This window comes from Pogona vitticeps, chromosome 2 (assembly GCF_051106095.1).
Source record: "Pogona vitticeps strain Pit_001003342236 chromosome 2, PviZW2.1, whole genome shotgun sequence".
NCBI classification, from domain to species: domain Eukaryota; kingdom Metazoa; phylum Chordata; class Lepidosauria; order Squamata; family Agamidae; genus Pogona; species Pogona vitticeps.
The window spans coordinates 272,006,489-272,024,427 of NC_135784.1; positions in this window are offsets into that span (position 1 = coordinate 272,006,489).

Sequence of the window (17,939 nt, forward strand, 5' to 3'; positions counted from 1 at the left end):
ATTATGTGCAGTCTAATCAGATAACTGAATTCAGATGCCAGTGTAACATGGCATGCATGCCCCTCAGTTATAATGAACCCACATTAGGGTACTAAAAAACATAGAGAGGCAGTGTAACCCGCAATATGGAGTGCAAATCAAGTAAATTGATTTAAAAAACAAAAGCAAGCACAAGATTGAACATTTGCTGTTCTGTAATACATGAGGCAATATGTACACTGCAGAAATATATTCTAGCAGCTGTATTTAGTCTTTTGTCCCTGTGTTGTGCTTCCAGGAATAACAATAATGAAACAAAAGGATATATGTTCAGTTTTATATATTTCAGTCCACATTACAGTAGTGAAGGTCACACATAATATCTACCTTCACATCTGGTCTATGCCATACTCTGCTATGCTGAGAAAAGACCCCAATCTTTTCACCTTGTTCAACTTCACTGTTCATTTATTTGGAAATGCATATGCTTCTGTGTTTTTCCTTTGGAAAACATATACTTCTCTTTCTAAAAAATAAAGTCAAGGCAGATTACATTATAACAATTCCTGCAATACAGAAAACACATAAAAAGCACAAATCAAAACTGCTGAAACTTGCTTCTCTCACAGACAATTCAATCAAAAGAAGGATAAAATAATTTAAGTATAAAAGTATGGAAGATTAACCTTAACAAAAACTAAGAAAACATCTTGAAGTTTTATGATGTTGAAAAGAGAGGAAGTCATGCAACATTCTCTAAGTGGAGAATTTCCTGAGTGCAGCGTCACAACAGAAAGAGTTGGTCTCATTAATCAAAATCAATTATGTGCCTCAAAATGGTTGAATGCCTGATAGGGCCTTTGATACAGAGGGCGGCAAACAGGCAAGATCATACAGGAAAAGATTATGCAAATCAGCTTCTCAATACATTGGCCCTAATTCCTGAATTATTTTGTCCCTGTTGCTGTCCCAACGCAATCCAACTCAACACAACTCTTTTGACTGATGACAGCAGAGACAAGGCCAGACAGAAGATGGTCCCATGTCAGAGGCAAAGGCTACTTTTTTGAAATTAGAAGTCTTGCTAATTATTGAAGAGAGTTGTGCTTGTTTGTGTGTTTGTGTAAGATGAAACTAGTCCTCTTTTGCACAAAGTCAGAAAAACAGAAAAAGTCCTCTTTTGGACCATATTCCCAGAAATTCTCAGCCAACATGGCTGCTTTTCTAAGCTCTGCCATGTGAGCAGTTTGGGCACAAAGAATTGGAAGCAGCAATGATCTTGTGAGGCAGAGCAAATGAGCATTCTGCAAGGCAATCTGAACTGAGAGCAGCCCAAACAAACAGACATAACTTTTAAACTGGATTTTGGATTAGCACCAAATTTGACACAGTTATATCAGACAGTCTGCTCTTGCTCATTGTCAAATTTAGTTTGGATTTTTTCCCCCAAAGAAAATGTATTTTACCCCAGTTCAGAAATAGGCAACCCCAGACACCCCAGATTTAAAATAATTTCACATGTTAAGCAAGACCAATTTTGCTTATCTTGAAAAAGCCCCATCCACTTTTCTTTATATGGTAAGAATCTGGACCGTATAGGCTGAATACTGGCCCTTTCAAATGGGTGAAACAGAGATTTCTTATAACATTGAGCATGTGTAGTGCAGGCTTGCCAAGAAGAAAAGCTTCAGCAAAGGCTACAGTTGTGAGGGGAGAGAGATATTGGGAGGAAAGGTCAAAGTCCATACTGAAAGGAACTAGGAGAGTTTTAAAAAGGGCTTGCTTTAAAGAAAGTAATGGAGTGACAGTCCTGCAACATGGGCACAGTATTAAATATTTTCTGGCATTTTCAGCCATTTTCAACACACATATTCATAAATTTGAGGGTTTTTTTTTAAAGAATTGAATTAGCATGTCTACATTACGACTTGCATGCATGAACATTAATAACACCTAGAAAAACTAAGATGGAATAAAGAATTAAATTGCCCAAAAGGCAATGAATGCTATTAATGTTTTTAATTAACACTCAGCTTCTCATACTTCCTTTGTGGCTTTCCCCTCCACTGGTATGCATAGTACCACCACCATCACACGTTAAGTTATACATATTTTCTTGAGGGAAATATGGGTGAATACTACTAATTTTCAACCTTACCTCTAAAACACCATCAAAATACTCCATGTAGAATATCTACATGAAAAAAGCATTTTCAGTATAGATCTGGGGGAAAAATTTATGAACATGAGCGTGTGGTGGAGAGGTGGTCTATGTGCTCTTCCTTTTGCCAGAAATAAACCATCACTTCTCAAATGTGGTCAATGTACTCAGTGGAGTAACCATGCTCACTTTTCTCATTTTCTCATTCTCCCCATAATGCTGTTGTCTTAAGGCCCCATAAACAGAATTTAGATAAGTTACTTTTCTGAACTTTTCCTACAGAAATATGAAACCTTTTCCTGGACTATAGTGCCACATTAATCTGTTAGTGGGGTTATATGATAGAACAGTTCTACATGGAAAGGATTTTATTTCTTACAAAACGAATGCTCACCATGTCTGGGAGACCTTTCAATTAACCCTCATTTCCACTCTATTTCTCTGCATAGAAACATTTTCATTCCCCCTTTGAGGAACATTAATTACCCACATCTAAAGTCTGAAGGGGTATAGTCCAAACACGTGTATGTCCTCTTGATGACAACCAAACTACATGTTATTTTCCATGGGTAACTTTTGGCTAGTTCTGTTTGGTGAGAAGCAGGCATGGAAAGCAGAAATCCTTAAATAGACAAATTTAAGTGGCCAGAGGCTGCCATACTTCAGCAAAGTTCAAATATTCCATTCAACAGAAGTTGAACAGGCAATTCTGTTCAAACTTCTTACCTCAACATCTTCAAACCTCTTACTTCAACGTTCCTTAATCCTTACTGTGTTTCCACAGAACTGGAAAAAGCTCAGCAGTAGAACACATGCATTGTTTGCCAAATGTTCCAGCCAGACTCACTCCCTTGTATCTCTAGGTATGATCAAGAAACACCGGTATTTAAAGCCCTGGTGAACCACTACAGAAAAACATAGAAGAGGGGTGGATTTCTGGCACATAAAATAAAATAAAATACCCTTGTGTTCCTTAGGCTCCTTCCACAGCTGCAGCTGTGTGGATGGGAGTTCTTTATCCCCCATCCGGACAAGGTGATCCCAAGAGGCAGGTACGGCAGACTGAAGATAACCTTTATTAAGGTTGGCTGCCCAGCATGCTGCCTCTTGCAGATCAATCATTGGCCCACCCAGCTGCCCACTTTTAAGAATGAAATTACTGGTCACTTCTGGACTGGATTGGAATTTTTGACCTGCTCCAAGCGGCAGATGAATTTTCACCCATCCCGTTCTTACTTGTTGACACATTTTTGTCTCTTGGGTTTCTATCTTTCTAGTCATACTGGTGCGTAGCGCAGAAGGCATGAGTTTTTAAGTGAGTTACAAGGGACACCTGAGAGGTGTGTAAGCCATCTCGTCTCCCAGTATTTACGATCAGGAGATTTCAGCAGTGGGAGGGTGAGGAACAAACGTATTCATGGGGTATAGACCACCTAGAGTCAGGAACCTCGAGTGCCTGGGCTTTGGGGATAAACCAACGTTATCAGAACTCACCATCAGTAGATCTGGGTTGGAGTAAGGCCAGCCCCAGATTCAGATCATGATTCTGCACTACTGTAGGCCCCCTTTTGTAAGGAGATGTTTGTGTTCAGTTAATTAATAAAGTGTGGCCCAGTTTGCAACCCACCTTGTTATTCTGAGCTGTCTGGGCAAGGGCTTTTGGAGTGTGAGAAAAATATGAATTAGGGACTTTCATGTTAAATCATCAGCATCATCTTAGAAGGGACCCTATGAGTTATTGACCCTATGGATCAAGGAGGCACAGCAGAAAACTGAACTCCCAACCTCTGACTCCACAGCCCGATACTTAAACCACTGAGCTATTCAGTATATTAGAGGACCAGTGCATGAAAAATTAAAGCTGCATCCACACAAGAACCTAAACCAAAGAGAATATGCAAATTTTCATTATGCCACATCTAGTAAAAACACACTCAGATTTTTAACAATTATACTGAAAGGAACTAGGAGACTCAAACAAGGGGCTTGCTTTAAAGAAAGTAATAGAGTGACAGCCAAGCAAAGTCGGCACAACATTGCAGATTACTGCCTCCAGCTTGATTTCAGAGGTTAAAGTGCTTGTATCAACAGTAGCTGTCTTAGTCCACTGCTCTTATTCTAAAGCATAACCATTACAAAAATAAACATTTTAGATTGCCAATAAGAGTTCAACAGAACTTGTATGCTGCAGAGGGGAAAGTGGCAGAACTGAAGACTCATGAATCACAGTCTTCCGTTCCTGAATATCCATTTGTGTTTGGCTACTGACAAATTAGAATGCATTCTCCAACTCATTCAGCACAAACTGCAAACTAATTAAATGAGTCAAACTTTACATATATTATTATGTGTTCAGATGAAAACAAGATGTTATCATAATTAGAACTCAATTTAGTGCTTTCTCAAAAGATACCACTACCATAGCTAAATATCTAAGAAAAGCAGATAAATATTATCAGACTGTGCAAATTCATTTAGATCACTGAAGATTTAGCCAATTGTAAATGCAACCGTATAATTAGTCTCTCTGCGATATGATGAAAAAATGTTTTGTTCACTATTTTAAAAGGAAAAAGATGCCAAGCCATTTGTACCATTTAAAATGTGAATTTTAATCACAAATTGAAATATAATCTTTAACAGTGGAGCAGCAAAAATGAAATCTGAGGAAACTTTTGTTTTCATGTACATGCATATATCTACTCTAGCAGGAAATTGTTTATGGAACCCTGGCTTATACATCTTTACCAAGCAAATGTAGTTGTTTTTTTTATTTTTTTGTTTTTTTTACTAAGTGACAAGAAAGTCTGCAGGTAGGAGATCCATCTAAGCATAGTTTTGGTTGTTTCTGAAATGACATTGTTTGAAAGGGTTTTTCTGAAACCATAATACTTCTATTGAATCTTAACTGGATAGGGTAATGATATTCTTCGTAGGACATCCCGCTACAAGATTTTTGGAACAACCAGTAAGCTAGCAGAGAAGCACAACAATAAGAAATGGTGAGAAATCATCTCTAGTGTACTTTTGACTAGAATTTATTCAGAACCTGAGCACAATTTTCTATTCAGAATTCTTGCATGTTCAAGCTCTCTAATTCACACATCCATAGTAGTTGTTGATACAATAAACCTTTATTGGCATTAAACAGTGCGGACAGGGAAATAAACAAGAAAAAAAACCTCAGGACAAATAGACACAATCAACATTGATGAGGAAGTACAAAATGATGGGAAGTAATACATATTAGCCGGAAAATGGGGTAAAGGTAAGTTCAACATTGTAAGGCAACAGTAAGTTTAAAAATTTCAGTTAAGCAGTTTTCCACCCCCACAGTAAAGAGAGCACAGTGGTCACTCAAGAAAATAAGGAGAAGATCAGGGAAGTGATCTGAAAAGGGAATCAGCCAATGATCTAAAAAATGTTTCTGATGGGAGTGGTGTGCTGGGCATCTAAATAGAATGTGTTCTAGAGTGTCAGGCAGCAAATGACAGAAAAGGCAAAGTCTTTTGTCTTTAGGGATTTTGTAAAGATGGCCAAAATGCATGGGTGATGGGAAGATGTTAAACCAGGCTGGCATGAAATCTGTCCGCTGTGTAGGGTTGGTGAGTAGATTGAAATAGTTTAAAGGATATTCTAAAGCAGGGGATAAGCTGAAAAAAATTGGAGAACATGTTGGATTAAGGAGGTCTCTTAAATCAGCGGTCCCCAACCTTGGGCCTCCAGATGTTCTTGGACTTCAACTCCCAGAAATCCTGGGCAGCAGAGGTGGTGGTGAAGGCTTCTGGGAGTTGTAGTCCAAGAACACCTGGAGGCCCAAGGTTGGGGACCACTGTCTTAGATGTTCAAACTCCCACTGATATAACTTGCCTTTAATATGAGAGTGAGCGAGAGATAATTCCAAGTCAAAAAGTGATTCTAATGGGATATCAATGGATAACAGTTTAGAATGGATAAGTTGTATCCATTTAGGGGAGTAAGAATCTCTTAACACAGCATAAAGTAATGAATCCAGGGGCCTAGTTAAAAGCAAGCGAAGCCAATATTTGAAAGTGAGAGACCAAGCCAGGGTTGAACGGAGATGGATCCCTAATTCAAGTAAGATAGAGGCAAGTCAGATGGAATTTGGGAGACCAAGAATCTTCCTAAAGAAAGAGGTCGCTAAACGGTCAATGTCAGAGTGGGCTGATGCAATCCAAACAGAAACTCCATATAATAATTGTCAAAGAATTTTGGTTTGGAATATTTGAAGGACAGCTGGGACGAATTGATTGCCAGCAGAGAAGTGAAACTTGGCAATTGCATTTAGATTCTGAGATGTAGATGAAATGACAGCTTTTTTATGAGGGGACCAATTTAGTTTGTAGTGTAAGAGGATCCCTAAGTACTTAAAGGTTTGTACTTGATGAGAAGAGTGGGGGCCAATTGACCAAAGGGAAGGGGACCAGCATTTAGAGAAAACCATAATTTTTGTCTTGTCTGAATTGATGGTAAGATGATTTAGCAAGCAGTATTGTTGCAAATAGGTAAGAGAGGAGTGTAAATCTGATTTAGTGAGAGAAAGTAGGGCCATATCGTCAGCATAAAGGAGGACAGGAAGAGGAGACCCATTAAGGGCCGGGGGGATGGAATTATCAGAGTTTAAAAGAAAAGAAGAGAAATCAGCTAGAAAAAGGTTAAAAAGCAAGGGGGCAAGGATACATTCTTGGTGTACACCATTAAGAACAGGAATCCTGTCAGTTAGGACATGTGAATTGGGGAGACGGACTTGGGTGAAGTTAAGAGTATGAAGACGGTGAAGCAAAAACAAAAGGTGGGGATTGATTCTCCACTTGGAGAGCTTTTCCCATAGCAGACTTCTGTGAATGCATTTATTTATTTTTACATTTCCCAGAATTCACATACACCCACTCCAGCATAGACACTGTGCCTGATGGTACAGGGATTCTTGGAGTTACAGTCCAAAAAGTAACCTGTCCAAGATCTGATAATCCTTCATCCTTTTCTCATCCAGTCTCCAAAAAACCCTTAAGTCTTGCAATGGTGCCTCCTTCAGTCATCCCAAGCTGACACGGCACAACCTCACAGAAGTGAGGTTTGAAGTTTCTGTGCATCAGTTCCATTCCCCTTTACCTGGTTGTCAGAAGAGGTAGCAGATTCTGGAAAGCCCATTCCTGCAGTGTAGAAAATGTCATGGAAGACATACCATGTGAACAGGAAAATACAATGACCCAGGTTCCATGATGTCTGGATGTTGTCATATCAATGTTCTAACTAGTGACTGTACCAACCGAGGGAATGATGACAAACACTTCTGAGGGGAATGGGTGCAGCTCCTATAAGTGCCACATAGAAAGCATGAATTCTCAGCCCATAAAAGGTAGAATAAAATAAACAAGAGATAAACTTCAAAACAAGAATGTGAGACGTTTGTTGACTTTTGCCAGTTCCCATATTTTAGCTTCATGAATCATTTGTGCAACTACTCAAGCTTCCAAAGTCTTTACAACTGAAGGTGCTAGGCTTCTTCCTTTAAGTCATGCAAAGTTCTTAATAGCATTTGTAGCTTTGATATTTTGTAGCCTTGCTGGGTCACAGTGGTCTCCTCAACAATGTTTCTCACAAAATTAGGTGTCCTGATATTTAAACCTTTGACATATAATAGTTTGAATGTTATGGAAAGCGTTATTGAAAAATGCAAAGGCAACCATTTAACATATAAGCACAATAAAATTGTGTGACTTTTTACTAAGAAAGTTTTAATTTGACTGAATTCATGAAGGGATTAATTTGACATGAAATAAATCCCTCATAGAACTGAACTGGTTTTGTTGTATACAAATAACAATTAGATTTTTTAAAAAATTGGAGGCAGTCACTTTACTTTTCAGTCCAAAATCTCTTAAGGAATTACCTGGGGTCATTTCTCACATCTTTGGTTTATTAACTTTTCCAGTGTAACATGCTTATACCAGCTTCGCTCAATAGAAATTGATCTGATGCAGTTGGTGGATATATAACAAAGGGACTTTTCCAAGGGCAAAGGTTTAATGAAGTTGTTTGTTGTTTCATAAGGATGCTACCAACTGATTGAGTTGATTCATATCCCCACTTTCCCTGAAACCTGGGACTCAGGATTGATTACAGCCAGATTAGCTTTTTTAAAAAAACAGTGTAGAGACAAACTTATAATATTATAATAACAAAACATTATTAATTTATAAATAGTAAAGCATGATTAAAACTAAAAGTAATTTAAAAGTACATAAATCATCCAACTGTTAAGATAGCCAGAAGCCCAGCTGAACAAAAACATGTTTACCAACCTAGCCACATGGAATGGACTGCCAAGGAGCAGTCACACAGAATGTCTTCTCTTATATCTCCATCAATGTGAAAATGGCAAGACTAAGAGAAAGGACTCCTCCAAAGCGCTCAAAGCCCAGGAAAGCTTGATGTGGAAGAAATCAGTTGTTCAGTCAGCCTGGACCCATGGAGCATAGGAGTTTATATGGTATCCCACTTTAGAATGACCTTTGTGTAACAAGATAACTTGTCTGCTGGTTCAAAACTGCTTATTTGCCTAGTCGTTTGTAGGAGAGCATATTGTACAACTTGCTTTGCTTGTTAGCTGTCTCTGAATTGTTCTCTGAAGACTGTTTCACCATGTTATGTCATTACATCATTACAACCTGACATATATTGCCCTGCTAATCATAAGACTGGTGGATAGTCTAAACTCATTTAAGGAATAAATAATAAAATGCAATTACAACTTACTTTAATTGGATTGTATTATTACAGAATGTGTGTGTGTGAGAGAGAGAGAGAGAGAGAGAGAGAGAGAGAGAGATTGGCTGCCATTATCCATGTTGGCTTCTGATCAAGAAACAGGAAAAAGGAAGTTTTCATCAGTTCCTCAGCAGCCCCTAACACTTTGCTGCACAGCATCAGATGTCTATCACAACAGCAGTGAAGATAGTTCAAGAGAATATAAGAATTCTGACAAAGGGTATTGTGAAATATCTGCCTCACTGTTCCACTTCCATGAATGGATGTGTGTTTTGGACTACAGCCCCTTCCTCAATAATAAAAGTGGGAAACATTTTGTTTCTGTGTATTTTGGAATAAAGAATCACAGACCATTCAGGCTTGGGCATCTGAAAACTGAAATGCCAAACTTCTGGAGGGCCAGATTTTCTCCCTTCACTCAAATAGAAGGGGCTCATCCTCAAATGGAATAATATCTTCCATTCCTAGAAGGGTTGCTCTAAATCTTGACCTTTGCCACTTGGTGGATTATAAATGGCCTTGAGTATAGCAATACAGCTTTTAGTCGTACATATTAAATAAAATCTGGTAATTTTTGGAGAGGTGGTATTTAGTGATCTAAAAGCAGTATCTGCTGGACATGCATTTACCCTGAAGGCACACCTGCACAAATTACCCCCCCCCCATTTTACTCTGAAACCTGGGTGTCCATGGTTATATCTTTGCAGAGTATATGTGGCTTTCCTCAGGACAGGATGAATCAGTGCTATGGTGTGGCTGCATAGCAAGAGAAATGCAATTTCAGTCATACTCACTTGCTGTGAAGTTGCCCAATGGAATTCCAGTCTGTTCAATTTAAGCGGTCATACTTTAATCAAACTGCTTGCTTACAGTTCCACTAACAGCTGTGCAGGTGGCACTGTTCAAAGGACGGTATCAACAAATTTCTCTTAACAATTTGCTGCTTTGTCAGCTTCTAATATGGGACTTTGCTCTGTATTCTTAATCTGTTGAAAAATAAACTAAACTAAACGGGACTGTTGCCCATGAGGAGAAGCTTTAAAAATAATAATGAAGAAGAGTCTTAGGAGAGAGATTTTGCTGGTGAGGGTGTGTGTTGGCACTGCCTTGTGTGTGTTCATCCTCTCAGGGGGGTAAGAGGTAAGGGGGTAGGTGCTTTGTGTGTGAGAGAGTGTGCATGCAACTCGCTCTCCCTTTCTGCTTCAATTGTCTGAACTGATGTAAAAGGATTTGTATTTTGAAAAAGTTTGAAGGCTCCCTGGTGGATGGGAAAAACTATGGATTGGGGTGGGAACTCTGGACTGATTTGTATTTCCCATTCTGTTGTGTGATCAATGGGGGTGGGTAAACCAGCCCACTCCAAACCGATACTGTTTCTCACAGTTTTTGCTTATGTGGTCACCTGCTTAGACTGCAAACAGTTTCAGTTTCTGCCTATGGTGGAGACCCTTTATATCCACATTTCAAACTAGAGTTTTTTCGGGGCAGCCATTCTTGTCATTAAACAATCCTTCTTTGTCATACTGTGGGAAGGTGATAACTAATAAAATAGTACAGGGGCATAATCTGCAAGGAGAGATGCCAAAAATTCTTCTCCTCTTTTTGTCAATGGCTCAATTTATATGCCTAATCAACAGGGTCCTTAATTGCAAATAGAATTGTTTTGCAACCTAAAGCAAACTTCATTTATGAGACAGACCCACAGTACAGTAAATCTGTAACAGTGTGAGTGGAACGTAGCCCCAAATGACTCCTCATACAGCATATTAACTCTTGAAGAAGAATATGAGAGCTATAATTCTTCTCTACTGAAGCTTAAGTACTGTTTAAAAGGAATGCACACAATGAGGTACATTTTATTTTTCATGTTGTTCCCCTTGTCACTGAGATATATGAAAAATAAAGGTACTCAGGATAAATATATTCAAAATTGGCAATGCAGTAAGTGCATAAATTTTTAACCTGGTATTTAATTTTTAGAGTTGTTTTTTAAGAACAAATATAAATTAATATGTAATAACTCTTGACTGAACAGGCTTTTTCCTTCCTACACAAAGTGGCACAAAATTATATATCTCACCATTACCTATTCTGTACCATGTCAGCTTTTAAATATAGCAATTTAGGACAAATCTGAAGCCTTTTCTGAATTGGTTCTAAATGAATATATTTTGAGAATGTTAGCACTGTAGGATAAGAAGAAGTGAATACTGTACTGTGTTCATTTTGCTAGAATCCATTAACATGATGACTAATGGGACACTGTTTACAATTGTTGCCATTATTTGTGACACTTTACAGTATAAATCTGAATGAAAGCAGGATTTTGTCCCAAGCTAAGTGGTATTTGATGAGACTGTACTTCCTTACTCAATAGGCACTGGAAGCCATTTTCAAGTGGCCACCATGTTCCTAGGAATCTGTGCATACCAGTTTCTGAATGAGTTATTTAATTGTTTATCAGTGAAAGGCTTGAGAAGTTACTTTCTAAAACTGATATTTTGTCAGTGGCAAAAAATCTTCCCTCCTCATCTCCCCTGAGGTGTAGGTATTCTTGCACAGCCTTTACGGGCCAGATATCTTTTACTGAACATTGTCCAAGCACAATAGCCTACACTTTTCCCCACTGATCTGTTTTTGACCTTCTTAAGTGAATGGCAATCTGCTCATCTGACATCATCACATCCTTCCTCTGCAAAGAGAATTAGGGGTACATATGTTTTTGCTGTTGCTACTAACTGACTTACCTGGAGGGCCCCAAAAATGCTATCAATGTTGCTGTCCAAAAAAGACATGCCTCAACGTGAACTTTACAAACTTTATCCCACATGCTCCGTAATCTACCTAAGATGGCCAGTGATAAGGGTGTACAGATGTCCTTTATGGCACCCTGTTCCTTGCTCCATCCTTCAATCATCTTCCAAATGCACAAGTCAGCAGTGTGGCCACTACATCCCTGCACCTTGTCATAAAATGCCAATTCACACATTCTCCTTTGTATTGACCTAGGAGCCAATTCCTTCCTCTATAAATGAACTGCTAGACTCATGGCTCTATTGACCTCAACCCTCCAATCTTCCATACCTCATCTGGTAGAACCTCCAGTTGAGCCTGTGCCTCCAGTGTCGACACCCTGAACTGGTACATCTCTTGACAGGACAGAGCGTCAGCTAAGGCATTGTCAACCCCTTGAACATTTCAGGCCTGGAAAACTATTTTAAATTGGAAGTGGTGCAGAGTAAATGCCCTGGTAAAACCCATTACTCTCTGAGACCTAGATGTTAATGAGTTAACCATGGACACCACTGCCTGGTTATCTCACCAGAAGGTAACGACTGAGTTGGCCCATATTTCTTCCCACAACTGTAAGGCCCCAAGTAGTAGGAAAAGTTCCCAAAAAATCAAGTCTCTTGTAATGCTGGCTTCCTGCTATTTGGTCTGCCAAGTACTCTACACATCATTTCCCCCTAAAATAGATATCATAACCCAGGGAGCCTGCTGCGTCAGTCTGCACTTGAAATCCGGCCCCTAATTGCAGCTTTTCCCTCAAAAAAGACATCTCATTAAAACCATCAAGGAATTGCAACCATACTCTTAGGTCTTCCCTTCATCCCAAAAGACAACTTCCTCTGGTGATGCAGTTTAGTGAGCCCCTTCATGGCATCACACAGCCAATGCAGGAAGGCTCTGCTCGGTGCAACTACCTTAACAGGGGAGTAGACTACCCTTTTGAAAGAGCTGTCCCTTAAGGAGATAAGCGGGATGGCTTGTAGACAAAGGGCCTTTTCGGCAGCTGCCCCCAGACTATGGAATGCCCTCCCGACTGAGATTCGTCTGGCGCCGACGCTGATGACATTTCGGCACCAGGTCAAAACCTTCCTGTTTGAAATAATATTAGCTGTGGGTCCGATGGCAATTTATATATATATTTTAATTGTATTTTAATTGTTCTGTATTTTTATTGTATTTTAAATATTGTAAGCTGCCTAGAGACCTTTGGGTAGTGTGGGCGGCATATAAATAAATAAATAAATAAATAAATAAATAAATAAATAAATAAATAAATAAATAAATAAATAAGCAAAATTAAAGTGCCCCATCACCTCCTGTAATTGCCTCAATGTAAGTTTGGGCTCTTTAAGCATCCTATGAAGCCTTAGCTTCAATTCCCCCAGCTTTATTTTATTTATTTATTTATTTATTTATTTTATTTATATCCCGCCTATCTAGTCAATAGACCACTCTAGGCGGCTTTGCTTCTGGTAATCGACTGGATTGCTGAATGGTGTCCAGCTCAGTCCCCAGAAAGGTCCAAACTTGGCAAGGCCCTTCTGTTTTCTCTTCAGGAACTAGCTCCCTAGCTAGTTCCTGAAGTGCCATCATAAGGCACCTACATTGTGAAGTCCCATATACTCCACAAAATAATGTTGTGGGATCCTATCATTAACTGAGCCCCCTGCTGGAAAAGACAAACAGTGAATAAATCAAAATTCCCCAGGAGTCTTCTTCATTCTCAAGTCTGCCACTGGTGGTGCTGCAAATGGACCTAGCACTCTGATTTCAGCCATTTCCTTATGGATTCCTTGTCAAACTGTGTCTTCCCACCCCCTAACTGACCTCAAACTATCAGCCCAAGTGGCAACCCTATCACCTATGGCTAGTATGCAAAAACCAAACGTGAACTCCTCACTCAAATATTGTGCAGCTTCATTATCTGGGTAACTTTTCAAGCAGTGCTCCAATATTGGCACCTTAATTAGACTGGGTCCCTTTCTGATTATTGGAAGGAGTGGGGGTGGCTTGCAACCACCTCAAGGTTCCCTTCCTGGCCGGCCCCTTGGACATGCTGCAGATGTATATAATATATAAAAATTCTCTTCCCTTGGGCCTGGTGAGCCAGGTACAGCTGGCTGGTGTGAAGGAGCTAAGTGTCAGAGTGGACAGGCCCCCTCAACAACAGCAGAAGGATTGCTAGCATTGACGAAAACATCTGAGGAAGGGGAGAGTGGAGGCCCTGGGCCCTCCCCTAGGGAAACAGCTCTAGCATTGGCTGAGGTAGAAACAGAGGAGAGTGAACAGGGAGATGGGTCAGAACTGGACAACTGGGATGACGTCTGGGAGTTCCCATGACCTTTGGCCAAGATACAGAGTAGTCTGCCAGAAGAGACGCTGGAAGAAGCTTCCAATAGGCTGGTATCTTCAGAGGACTGTTGGTGTGGCTGAAGGACGGTATCTGAACAAGGGGAGACCGGGGAGAAGTTGGAGGCTGAGGGAAGGAAACTCGTAAGAACAGCCAGTGCTGCTTAGCCTCCCAAGCCTGCAGGTTTCAAATTGATTTGTCTTGGATGCCACGCCAGGGGCTAGGCTGGCAAGGACTGCTTACCAGCCAGGACTTTTCATATCAGCTGCCATGAGCTGCCGCAGGAGTGTTGTAACTCCTGAGGAACTGAGGGGCAGGGACAGGATAGAGTGGTGCCTCAACTTATTAACATCCGTACTTACGACCATTTTGAGTTACGCCCAGCTCTGGCCACAAAATTTTGCTTCTACTTGCAAACAGACCTTTTCACTTATGAACAGAAAAAGGCAGAGGAAAAAGGCGGAAAATTCAAATTGCTAACTTTAGGTGGCGATAAGGCTACTTCTTTGTAGCTCTTTCGCCCCAGCAGTTAGAGAGTGTGCGTCATCAGAGGAGGCTTGGTACTGCCTCCTTCCGCTTCTGAGTGTGTGTGTGTTTGCAAGGAGGCTTTAGGCTGCCTTGTAAGATAAGGTGCTGTTTTCTGCTTTTTAAAAACTGTTCTGGGTGTTTTTGCAGCATGGTTTTGAGCTGGGGGTTATGTTTCTGTGCTGTGATGGGTCTTGGGTTTTTGCTTGTTTGTTTGTTGAATTTTTCCCCTCTCATTTCCGATGGGTCTTGGGGGTTTTTGCTGCTTTTTGCAGTGTTTGTCTCCTATTTCTGATGGGTCTGGGGGGTTTTTTGCTTTTTTGGGGGGGTTCCCCATTTCTGATGGGTCTTGGGGGGTTGATTGCTTTTTGGGGATTTCCCCCATTTCTGATGGGTCCTGCATGCTTCCCTTGCTTTTTCCTTTGTTTTCTTTGCATTTCCAACCTGAACCCTTTGTTCTCTGTGCATTTCCAATAGTTCTTGCATGCTTGATTGCTTTTCTTTTCTTTTAGAAGGGATTAATCATGTTTCCAATGAGTCTTTCAGTGATTTTTTTGTGATTTTTTTCTTTGGACGGAACATATTAATTGCATTTCAATGCATTCCTATGGGAAATGGTTCGACGTACGACCATTTCAAGTTACGTCCATCTTCTGGAACAGATTATGGTCGTAAGTGGAGGCACCACTGTATTCTCTTGGCCCTAAAAGGACTGAAATTACAGAGAACTATCATTCTCATCCTTGCTGTATACATCTGGCCCCCAATTCTGCAAAGGGCTGCAGAGACACTGTGTTTTCTTTTGTTTTCTTTGTGTGCTAAGTCCAATAGAAGGTAAGTAATCACCAGAACTTGCTGCCTCACCATGGATGCAGCAGCTAGGGCCACCCACTGGAGCCTCTAACCCGGCTCCCTTGTCTCTCCTAGGTGCAGTGCGAGCCACACGGCTGAAAATGAAAACACTTGGTGCCCATGCAGCACCCCCTTGCCAGGTGAAGCACAAAAGAGAGAAGGTGAAGCAGGCCTGGACAGCCTTCTTAAGGGCTCCCCCAGCCCAGCCTGCTCACCTGATGTGCCCGTTGACCAGGCAGGCAAAGAAGCCCTGCCCAGGCAACTGCAAGCCTCATGGAGAGGCCCTTTTAAATTCCCCACTCCTTTCCCAATAGCTGGTCCAGTTGGAGTTTCTTCCTTCTGGTTAAGGGTGAAAAGGTGGGGGAAAATAAAATTGAAAGTAAAATGGAGCACCCAGCTCTCTGTACTCCTGGTGATCTTCTGTCCTCCTTACTACATTGTTCAGTCTATGAACCTGCCTAGTCATTTGTATTCACAGGAATGGAGGGCCAGAAATGCATAAATACCATCATGGACCTTGAGAAAGTCTGAGTGAGATGAGTACAGGACAAATCAGTCCTGAGGTGTGTACCCTTTATTGAGGCATAAGCTGTGCACATCCTGGATGTATTTGAAAATCTGTTTCTTTATCTTTAATTTTCCATTTTAAAATAATACATGTTAAAATAAATTTATATTTAGATAACATATGTTCAGAAATAATGATAGGAAAATTTTTCTTTTAAAATGTGCACTTATTTATATTACAGTATATATACAGTATATATATACTTTTCCCACACACATTTTAAAAATAGGATTGCATGTTAGAAGAGAAAAGGTACAGAACAAACTTATAAATAACTACAAAATCAAGAAAGCATGGAAATAAACTGATCAGTCCATCCCTAATCTTATGTGTCATGCAAGAGCTTCAAAGAGCCTAGTGGGATTTTTGAAAATATCCCCCCCCCTTTCTGCTCTATAGCTTGGAGCCCAACAGGCCCATGTTTCCAGAGAAGAGCAAACAGGGAGACTTATTTACCAGCTAATTATGAATGCATCCAGCTTGGTTCATGAGTTCCAGCAACCTGTCATAACAAAAACCAAATCAAAAATAAAAGTACTGCAGTACCTTTATGAGGAACACATTTGTTTCAGTATGAACTTTTGTGGATACCATCAACCTCTTCAGACACTAATAGTAATAGTAAATCTATGAGTCCTAAAGGTGCCACAGTACTTTTTCCTTTGTTGATGTTATTTTATTGCTATTGTTGGGACAGACTACAAGAGCTGTCTCTCCAAACACCATCTTCCTATACTTCTCTGCCCTCCTACGAATTCTTTTTCTTTCTTTTTGCCTCCATTTTGATGCTCCATCTTCTAGCTCCTTGAAGCCCTTCCTCACCCCGGCTCTTCTTTCAGAGGTGCCATACAATCTCCACTCCTATGCTGGATGGGTCATTCTGAAAGTTGTAAGTTTAAAAAAGTGTTTTTCCCCAGCTTTCTCTCTTTAAAGAAAAACAACAACAAACCCAAGACCCCAAAATGTTAATTATTAGTATTTGAGAAGGTACTATTTGACAACAACAATGGCAAGACTAGTGAGGAATGAATTGGCGTCTGTATTGGAAGTTGACACTCCATTTTCTTAACATTGTTTATGAAAGACTTTCTGCTTTCATGCATGTGAAGGCATAGGTACACCTATGTGGGAGTTATCACACATAAATTACACATTTAGGATTAGAATAGATTACACAGTAAAGGTGGAAGACAAGAGGGCCGGCATGCTCTAGCCCATGGGGTCACGAAGAGTCGGACATGACTTATCGATTAAACAACAACAACAACAACAACAACACAGGAAAGTAAAGACTATAGTATATGCTAACAGATATTTCTAGGTATGGAAAGGAATAAAGCATAAGTGAAGGTAAGCATAGAATGAGCTTACATAACAAATATACATTTAGAAGGTAGTTTATGATTTGTAGAAGAAAATATCTTAATGAATCATTACAGTTAAGATGTTGTTTAGTCGTTTAGTCATGTCCGACTCTTCGTGACCCCATGGACCAGAGCACGCCAGGCCCTCCTGTCTTCCACTGCCTCCCGGAGCTGGGCCAAGTTCATGTTGGTTGCTTCGATGACACTGCCCACCCATCTCATCCTCTGTCGTCCCCTTCTCCTCTTGCCTTCACACTTTCCTAACATCAGGGTCTTTTCTATGGAGTCTTCTCATGAGATGGCCAAAGTAATGGAGCCTCAGCTTCAGGATCTGTCCTTCCAGGGAGCACTCAGGCTTGATTTTCTTTAGAACTGAAATCAAAATGATTTATCAGTGGATGTGCCACTCTTTACTTCAAACTGTAGCACAGACTGAGGTACTACGGGCGTTACCTTTTCTAAACAGTACTTCTTATGAGGCAAAAACAAAGAAAAACAAAACAAAACAACCAGAATCATCAGGTAGTAGAGCAGAAGGCACAGCACAGGTGAGAGACT